The sequence below is a fragment of the Mobula hypostoma genome, chromosome 6 (genome assembly GCF_963921235.1).
Source record: "Mobula hypostoma chromosome 6, sMobHyp1.1, whole genome shotgun sequence".
Lineage (NCBI taxonomy): Eukaryota > Metazoa > Chordata > Chondrichthyes > Myliobatiformes > Myliobatidae > Mobula > Mobula hypostoma.
This window is the reverse complement of record NC_086102.1, coordinates 135,174,030-135,184,581: the sequence shown is the minus strand read 5'-3', so window position 1 is coordinate 135,184,581 and position 10,552 is coordinate 135,174,030. Positions and strand designations below refer to the sequence as shown.

Below are 10,552 nucleotides of genomic sequence, written 5' to 3'. Positions count from 1 at the left end.
TGTACTGATATTAAAGATAAAGTCTGCACATCAAAGGTAACGAGAGACAGACAGTCTGTGAATTGAAATCAGAACAGCATAAATTACTGTAAGAGGAAAATCACACTGGGTGCAATGCAGAAGATTTACTGCCTCACGGTGACCCAGGCTGAATTCCAACCTTGGGTGTTGTTTGTGTGGAGTTTGCACACTCTCCCTTTGACCCCCACCCCACCCCTCGACCTGCCATGAACAAGCAGGACGGTGGGCTAATTGGCTGCTGCAACTTGCCCATAGTGCGTGAGTAAGTGATGGAGTTGATGGGAATATAGGGGAGATTAAGAATAGGAGTAGTCTGATTGAGCATTAGTTAGCACAGCATTAATGGGCTAATAGGCCTTCTTCCATGCTTTATGACATCAAGACCATAAGATATAGGAGCAGGATTAGGCTATTTGATTCATCGAGTCTGATCAGTCCTTCAATCATGACTGACTTTTTTTTAACCCCATTCTTCCAGCTAACACACACGAAATGCTGGTGGAACTCAGCAGGTCAGGCAGCATCTCTGGAGGGAAATAAGACAGTCCACGTTTCAAGCTAAGGCCCTTCATCAGGACTGGATGAAGGGTTTTGGTCCAAGACCTCGACTGTTTAATCCTCTGTATAGATCAGGGTATCCCACGGACCCCTTGTTTCATGGTATCGCTCTACGGCATAAAAAAGGTTGGGAACTCCTGCTGTAGATATTGCTGACCAGCTGAGTTCCTCCATCACTTTGTATGTGTTACTCCGGATTTCCAGCACCTGCAGAGTCTCTTGTGTTCATTCTTCTGCCTTCCCCCTGTAACCCTTTACTGCTTTACCAATCAAAAATCTGTCAACTCCTGCCTTAAATTCACCCGGATTTAAGCTGAAGAGGGCATCGGTTTAAGGTAAGAGGGGAAAGCCTTGTAAGCACTTGGACTGGATTGGCAACATTTTTACAAAAAGGGTAACTTGATAAATTGGTAAATTGGATTATGTTGTCATATGTACTGAGATACAATGAAGAACTTGACTTGCATACTATTCATACAGATCAATTCGTAACAACAGAGCACTGAGGTAAAACAATAACAGAATACAGAATAAATTTACAGGGAAAGTGAAATACAGGTAGATAATGAGATGCAAAGTCATAATGAGGTAGTTTGATAGGTCAAGAGTAATCTTATTGTACTAGGGAACCATTCAATAATTTTATAATAGTGGGATAGAATCCATCCTTACACCTGGCAGTACACGCCCTGATGAGACAGGGCACAAGACAGAATGTCCGGGGTAGGTGGGGACTTTGATTATGCTGGCTGCTTTACCGAGGCAGTCAGAATACAGAGAGTTGATGGAGGAGAAGCTGCTTCCACGAGGTGCTGAAATGTGTCCACTACTCTGCAGTTTCTTGCAGTCATGGGCAGAGCAGTTGCCAGAGTTGGCAGAACAGAGGATGATATGATCAAGTTCAAGTTTATTGTCATCTGACTGTACATATATAACCAAATGAAACAATGTTCCTCTGCACCACAGTGCACACACAAAATATATAACTTACAAAGAAACATAAATATTACCATAAATAAGTTAATGAAATATAATGCAAAATGCATGTGTCACAGGTGAACAGTAAACAGTACAGTATAAAGCAAACAGCTCGCTGACCTAGTGACAAGACCTCGGTGGTGGCAGGGTATCCATTAGTCTCACAGCCTGAGGGAAGAAGCTGTTACCCAGTCTGGCACTGCTAGTCCTCATGCTTCCGTACCTCCTTCATGATGGTTGTGGGTCAAGGAGATTGTGGGATGGGTGGTGGAGATCTTCAACAATGCTTTGGGACCTTTGTCTGCAATATACCCAATAAATGTCATAAATGGAGAGAAGGGGTACCCAGTGATCCTCTTGGTGGTTCTTACCATCTTCTGTAGGGTCTTGTAGTCTGATGGCTTGCAGCTTCCATACCACACAATGGGGCAGCCAGACAGGGCATTCTTGAAGGTTCTCCTGTAGAAAGATGTTAGAAAGGACTCAGGGAGCCTTGCATGCCTCAATCCCCTCAGAAAGTGTAGATGCTGCAGTGCCTTCTTGACTAGTGTGGAGGTGTTGTGGGTCCAGGTTAGATCATCATTATGTGCACACCAAGGGACTCTCTGCTCTTCACTTTCTCCACAGCAGATCCATTGATGTGCAATGGAGAGTGGTTGACTTGTACCTTCCTGAAGTCCTAATCACCTCTTTTGTCTTGTCCACGTTGCGACTCAGGTTGTTGTTCTCACACTATTTGACAAGCCTTTCAGACTCCTTTCTGGATATATGTGGAATGAGGTGCCAGCAGAAGTGGCTGAGGCAAGTATAGTCAAAAAGACAAGGGATTCTGCAGATGCTGCAAATTTACAGCAATGCACACAAAATGCTGGAGGAATTCAGCAAGTCAGCAAACATCTATGGAGGGGTATAAGCAGTTGACTTTTCAAGTTGAGACCCTTCCTCATTTCATGTCTGTTTATGGCTTCTATTACCATGATGAGGGCATATTCAGGTTGGAGGAGCAACACCTCATATTCCACCTCATATTCAACTTGATGTATGAAGATCAATTTCTCCAATTTTCAGTAATTTCTGCCCCCTCCTCTTCTCATTTGTTTCATTCCTTATTCTGGTTCCCTTGTCATGCCTTCTCTTCTCCTCGCCTGCCATTCTGCTCCCTTTAGTGCCCCTCCTCCTCCCTTTCTCCCATAGTCCACCATCTCCTCTTCTTCCTTCTTCAGCCCTCTACCAACTATCATCTCCTAGCTTCTTACTTCTTCCCTCTGCCCCCACCTACCTCCCTTTCACCTGGTCTCACCTATCACCTGCCAGCTTCCTCTGCCTCCACCTTCTTATTCTGGCTTCTTCCCCTTTCCTTTCCAGTCCTGCTGAAGGGTCTTAGCTCAAAACTTTGACTGCTTATTCCCTTCCATAGATGCTGCTTGACTTGCTGATTCCCTCCAGCAGTTTGTGTATGAGGCAGGTACAATCACAAACTTTTAAAAGATAATTGGACAGGTACATAGATAGACACAGTTCAGAAGAATATGGGGCAAACGTGGGCAAATGGTACTAGCTTGGATGGCCATCTTAGTCAGCATGGTCCAGTTGGCATTTCGGACCTGTTCCTTGCTATATGATCTGTGTCTTTGAACTTTGAATGTAATCAATGCATGGAATTCATTGTCACTCATAAAGGTGATACACACACTGTTGTAGTCTATACAATGAAAAGTGCTTCATCAGTGGCAACAATACCTCATTGACATAGGTTTGATCAAATCAGCACTCATTTCAGTGAAACCAGTTTAAAACTACATCGTGTGCCAACGGATTGTGAAAGAATGTTTTCAACAAAGCGAGGAAACAAGTGGCAGCTTGGGGTTAATATAGACCAGAAGATCACATTGCAAAAGCATGCATTCGCTTGAATGTGCCAGGAGTTTGTGAATGTGGCTCATTGTCTTGCAGTAAGTGTGCAGATGCACTAGTCCTTCTGGAGCCCCAGGACCAAGGACTAAATAGGACTAAAAATCAAAGTTGAGCTGACGATTGAGCACCAAACCTGAGTTCAGGTGCTCTGTAAGTATTCAATCCTGGCACCAAAACATGCCTGCCAATTAGTGGAGCAGGCCAGAATCCTTAAAGGGACTATGCCAGCTACCCGTTCTCTGGAGAACCAGAGCATCTAAACCCCAGAGGCTGGCCCCGGTCAGGTATGTACCAGAACAATGATAGGTTAAGCCAGGTGGGTGAGAAAGGGAAAGGGCTGGAAAGGAAGGAAGGAATCTGATAGGAGAGGATCATGGAGGAAGAAGGGACAGCAGGGGAAGGCAGCTGAGAAGAGGTAAGAGGCCAGAGTGGGGATTAGAAGAAGAGGGAAGGGCAAGGGAAATTTTTTTTGAATTGATTTTGCCATCAGAATTGGCTTAGTGGTGTAGGATGCTTCATAGTGACCGCTGTCATAGAACATACCATAAAAAAGTACAGCACAGAAACAGGCCCTTTAACCCACAATGTAGGGCAGAATCAAATGGTCAACTGAACTATCCCTTACGCCTAACAAAGTCCATGTCCTTCCATTTCCCACATATTCATGTAACTATCTAAACATCTCTTAGAAGTCCCTAATGTATTTGCCTCAAAACCACCCCAGCCAGCACATTCCAGGCACCCACCACTCTGTGTAAAAAACTTGCTCCTCACAACTCCATTAAAATTACCCCCTGTCACCTTAAATCCATGTCCTCTGTTATTAGACATTTCAACCTGGGGAAAAGGCCCTGAGGATTTATCCACCTTAATGCTCTTTAAAAAGACCCAACACTATGTCTTCCTTTACTTTGAAATGCCCTAACATGTAAATACTCTCCACAATGATCTCCCTATGCCCCACATCCTTCCCCTTGGTAAATACTGATGTAAAGTACTCATTAAGGACTTCACCCAGATCCTTTGCATCAAAGCAAATATTCCCCCCTTTATCCTTGAGTGGTTACATCCTCTCCTTAGTTATCCCCTTGCTCTTGATGTATGGATAGAATGTGTTGGGATTCTCTTTAATCCTACTTGTCAAGGACATTTCATAGCCCCTCCTGGCTTTCCCGATTCCCTTCTTGAATTTTTTCTGGCTTCTTTATAATCCAGGGCTCTTTCTGAATTTAGTTTCCTAAGCTTTACATATTTTCCTTTTTCTTCTGGACTAAATTCATCACCTCCCTCAACATCCAAGGTTCTCTTACCTTTCCATCCTTGTCCTTCCATCTGACTGGAACACACCTGACCTGCACTCGGTGAAGTTGGTCTTTAAACACCCTCCACATGTTAATGTGGACTTGTCCAAAAACAGCAGTTCCCGATGAACTCTCCCTAGCTTCTGCCTAATGCTCTTGTAATTTTCCCTGTTCTAGTTTAACTCTCGCCTGCAAGGTCGTGCTTATCCTTATCGATGGCTATCTCAAAACCTAATGAGTTGTGATCACTGTTCCCTAACTGCTCACCCACTGAAAGGTCAGTCACCTGGCCAGGCTCATTACCCAACACCAGATCCTATTGAGTCTTTCTTCTTGTTGGACTATCCACACATTGTTTTAAAAAACCCTCCTGGAAGCACAAACCAAATTCTGCCTCATTTAAACCCCTTGCACCAAGGGGTCCCAGTTAATAGTAGGGAAATTGAATCCTCTATGATAACAACCCTATTGTTTTACACTTTTCCTTAATCTGCTTGAATATCTGTTCCTCAATATCCTGGTGGCTACTGGAGGGTGTGTAGTACAATCCCATTGGAGTGATTGCACCCTTCCCATTTTTGAGTTCTACCCATTTAGACTCAGAGGACAAGCCTCCCATTATGTCCCATCTGACTGCAGCTGTGATATTGTCCCCAAGTAGTAGTGCAACTCTTCACCACCCCCCATCTCTTTTTTTATCTTTTCCAAAACTCTGAAACCATGGGACATTAAGAACCCAGTCCTGTTCCTCTCTCGGCCAAGTCTCTGTAATGGCCACAACATCATAGTTCCATGTACTGATCTATGCTCTAAGTTCATCGCCTTTACCGGAAACACTCTAAGCATTAAAACACATACACCTCAAACTACCCATCCTATTGTATCTATTGCTTTACTGTTTTTACTGGTCCTGATATCTACCTTCCTCTCCATCCCTCCACTTTCTGACCTGGTGCTGTGGTTCCCATCCCCCTGCCAAACCAGTTTAAACCTTCCTGAGTAGCACTAGTGAACCTCCCAGCTGGCATATTGGTTGCTCTCCAGTGTAAGTGCAACCCGTCCCTCTTGTACTTGTCATTCCTGCCCCACAAAAGGTTCCAAGGATCCAAGAACACAAAACCCTGCCCCCTGCACCAATTGCTTGGCCCCTCATTCATCTGTATTATCATCCTATTCCTGTCCTGACCAGTCTGTACCAACTTGGAGATACTGCTCTTCACCCTAACTCCCTATATTCTCCGTGCAGGACCTCTTCCCCCTTTCTACCTACTTCATTAGTGCCAATGTACACCACAACTGCTGGCTGCTTAGTCTCCCTCCTGAGAACATTCTGCAGCCACTCTGATGCATCCTGAACCCTGGCACCTGGGAGACAACACACCATTCTGGTGTTTCCTTCTGGGCCACAGAATCTCCCATCCACCTCCCCCACCCAGCTATTGAGGCTCCTATCATGATGGTTCTGCTGACTTTACCCTTCCCTTTGGCTATTCAGCTTTTTCTATCATGTCAAATCTCAAAAGGACTAATATCTAATAGCCTTAAATTAAATATGATTGGTGACTTATTTATTTTCATATTTATTGAGAAACAGTGCAGAGTAGACCCTTTTGGCTCTTTGAGCCAAGCCACCCAGAAACCTCTGATTTAATCCTACCCTAATCACAGGACCAAGTGGTTAAGTGTTGTGTCCTTGAGCAAGGCACTTAATCACACATTGCTCTGCGATGACACTGGGGCCAAGCTGTATAGGTCCTAATGCCCTTCCCTTGGACAACATCAGTGTCATGGAGAGGGGAGACTTGCAGCATGGGCAACTGCTGGTCTTCCATACAACTTTGCCCAGGCCTGCGCCCTGGAGAGTGAAGACTTTCCAGGCGCAGATCCATGGTCTTGCAAGACTAACGTATGCCTTAATAATCACAGGACAATTTACAATGACCAATTAACCTACCACCAGTATGCCTTTGGACTGTTGGAGGAAACCAGAGCACCCAGAGGAAGCTCACACAGTCACGTTGAAATTTCAGGCTGACAAAGTAATTCCAGGGATTTCTGATTTTATTATTAATTTCCTCTGTGTCTGTGTGTGCTTCCAGATTTTCAGAAATCTTTCACCTTTAATGTGTAATCAGCGATAAATAGGAAAGCAGCCAAGAAGTAGGTTGATTTTCAAACTGTTAAAAGAGGCCATTCTGCCCCTCACCAAAAGGAACAGCAATGCAGCTGTTCCTATTTCCCTGTCCTGACCTGTATGTTTTTGGAACGTGGGAGGAAACTGGAGCACACATTGTCATGGGGTATAAACTCCTTACAGACGGCGGCAGATTCTTGTCTTTTATAAACTTATTCAGCTTTCTTCCGGCTGCTACCATTGAATATGCCTCCACTAATCCTCTGGGATTGTATTCCAAACACTAACTACTCCCTGTGTAAAAAAAAGCATTGCTTTAGTCATTAGCCAATCAATTTCACTTTATGTCCCCTATTTCTGGACACCTTCCACCAATGCTTCTATCTCCTCTCCTTGAATCCTTCATGACTTCAGTCAGATCTACTCCAAGCCACTTCCACTCCAAGAAGAACCCTGGTTTCTCCAGTTGAGAAGTTGTCCACAGGAATGCCATCATCTACAAACAAATGGGCCCCTAGGGGGTGTTGTGGAACAGTGGGACCTCGGAGTCCAGCTATAAAGGGTGATCTGTATTTGGTAGGAGCTGTCAGAGGAATTGGTCAAGGCAGGTACAAGAACAACATTTCAAAGGTAGTTGGACCGGTACATGGAAAGGAAAGGTTTAGAGGGACATGAGCCAAATGCAGGCAAATGGGATTAGCTTAGCGTGATTTCCCAATGTAGACTGTTCCACATTGTGGTGGACATATCAGCTGGCACCAGCAATGTAGGCTCTCCACTCAGGATTTCATTCTGAGGGCTGAAACGGTCCTTTCTGATTGTGTGAGGCCAACTATGGAAGGCACCCTGCAGTCAATGCACACAGCTTCTGCCACGATTCAATAGGGTCTATCAATAAGGCTGTTCCCATCCTCTCTAGACACAATTCCTGATCCAAATTCCTTCAGTGTCCAGCCATGCTTCATTGATCTAGTTTGTTCGTTTTTTTTTACAGTAGCAGCACAGTACATTACAAACACAACAAACATAAATTAACACCAACTTTAATTAACATAAATTAAATTCTGACTGAATCTGTCAATAACTAGGCTGCATATTGATTGGCAGTTGGGAAGACCAGGATGGGAGGAGATGAAGCCTTCTGAACAGTCAGTGCCGTGATGTTGGTATAATCGGCCTACAATAAGGACAGCTGGCTAATTAGATATGCTCACTAGCTATTAATGTCTATTTGGTGTGTTTGTCTTTTTTGAGCAGTGATTGCTTGCTTTATTTTTTCCTGTGAGCAGCTGACAACTTGCTTGGCCGTTCCCTGTCATGGGTAACACATGCTGCCAGTTGCCAGACACACAAGGAAAGATGATTCCACACTTGGACAGATATCTGAAGCCTGGGAGCTCAGAGGGCAACGAACAAAATGTGGGAATGTGGAGCCAGGCTTTTTCAAGTATCCTGCTCAGACATAACAAGCTGAACAGCTACAATCTGCCTAGTGACGTTTAGAGTTGTACAGCATGTGGAAGCAGGCCATTCGGCCCACCACATCCATGTTGACCATCCCACTTACCTGCATTAATTCCGCATCTCAGTATTCCCTGCTCCAAGTACCTGTCCAGTTGCCTCTTAAGTGTCGCTAATGTTCCTGCCTTCTCGGGCAGCTCATTCCAGATGCAAACCACCCGTCTGTGAAAAAGATAACCGTCAGATCCCATTTAAACTTTCTCCTTCCCGCTTTAGATCAATGCCGTCTAGTTTTAGACACCTCCAAAAATGGAAAACAGCCATTGGCTGTCTACTCTATCCGTGCCACTAATATTTTTATAAACCCGACCTTTCACCCACTTTCATTCCTGCTTATCCAATCTCTCCTATAACACAAGTCTTCCAACCCTGGCAACATCCTTATGAATCTTTTCTGCGCCCTTTCTAGTTTAATCACACCCTTCCTATAGCACACGGCAAACAGAACTAAACACAATACACCAAGTGCCGTCTACCCAATGTTTCGTACCACTACAGTACGACAGCCTGACCCGTGCTCAGTGCCTCGGCCGATGAAGGCATCCGTATCATATGTTTTCCTCACCATCCTGTCGAAGGAACTGTGTATGTGTAGCCCAAGGACTCTCTGTTCAACAACGCTCCCGAGGGCCCCGCCATTCACTCTGAACGCCCTGCCTTGGTTTAACTTCCCAGGTCTGCCTCAGATTAATTACTGCAACAGACCTCTGAGTCCAGAGGTTTGAACAGACGAATTGCAGCACTGTTAGCCATATCAGCTGCAGCACGATGTGGAGGTGTGATGTTAGACGCGTTGTATGGGCTCTACGGTTCTTGGATAAAAACGGGCAACGCCGCAATAGCAGGTGCAGCGATTTTATTAAATGCTCCCAATTATTCACACAAAGTATATATGTACAGTGAGAAAAAGCGAAAAAAGATAAGACAATATATATCATGTAAACAATATATCATATAGTTTCACAAATATACAATATAATATTTACACAGATCTGCTGATATTTAACTCCTTAATTCTTAAGCATCTACCACAATTGGAGTCTATGCCCAACCACCCATGGGGAAGACACCGAGACACATTTTGTACCTTCAGCCTCAATCACTTGTTATACATCACTTCGCCAAAAAATCAATTAATGAATACACAAGAGAATTATTATCTGCTACATAATATATTTATCAATCGTAACTTATAAACATGTTCTAAACCACTGCATAATGTCTCTTGCATTTATTTATCATCTTACATTTTAACCCGTCTTCTTCCAGCCCCACCCATGGTCCGTGGTATGTCCCTTCTAACACCGCGCATGTGCAGTTTCTCTCTAGCGCGATCTTTACCGGCTGAGAAACAGCGCCTCGGTTTTACCGGGACATTCAGGACCCGGAATCACCGAACCACCGAACCACCGAACCACCAAACCATAAACAAATCAACAGTCCAATGGAGCGCTCAGCAAATGTAAAGCAAATAAACACTTATGCACTAAATTTAATGAACTTAGCTGTTATTTTCTGTATGTGCTTGTGTGTGTTGCTTGCGTATTGCTCCTGTCTAATAAGTAGGTATGAATTAAATGTGTGTGTTTATGTATGCATGATGCATGGAAACAGCTTTCTCTGCCTCGGGAGTGCATCCCTGACACCGTTCATCAAAATATGGTATCCAATTTTAAGATTGTTATTTGGATGTATAAAAGGTAAGTGTACATTAATTCAAGGTTTTGAATTTATTGCAGCGCTCTCCAAGGCCGACGACAGAGCCGTCTGTCACAGGAAGACAAAAACTTTACAATTCGTATTCTTAGTTTATCAACACCTTCTGATATGTGCAGCTAACACTAATAGAAATTACTGGCATGGCAATGGTTAATGTGTAATTAGCCTAAATAAAGCTTGTGTGCTAGTGATTTGTCCTGTGACAGGAAGTTGTTTCATCATGTGTATGAAAGAATGAGATTTTGCCATTGCTGAAGAGAAATTGTTTGAGCGGAAGTGGGCAGTGGGCCCAAAAACTGAAAGGACGTGTGTATGTTTGTTATTGTCAGGGTTGTGGAACAGCAGAATAGACATGAGGGTATTGTTTTGTTTTCTTTTGGGAACTGTTTCTTGGATTAATTGAGCA

The 10,552-nt window shown here is 43.9% G+C and overlaps 1 long non-coding RNA gene across 1 annotated transcript; it reads right to left on the bottom strand.

Moving 5' to 3' along the window:
• Window positions 1-1,503: 1,503 nt before the first annotated feature.
• On the bottom strand, window positions 1,504-9,713 carry LOC134347645 (uncharacterized). Its single transcript, XR_010018219.1, has 3 exons — window positions 9,675-9,713; window positions 8,474-8,589; window positions 1,504-2,016 (listed from the first exon to the last, which is right to left on the bottom strand). It is a non-coding gene; the product is annotated as an uncharacterized LOC134347645 (long non-coding RNA).
• Window positions 9,714-10,552: the final 839 nt, after the last annotated feature.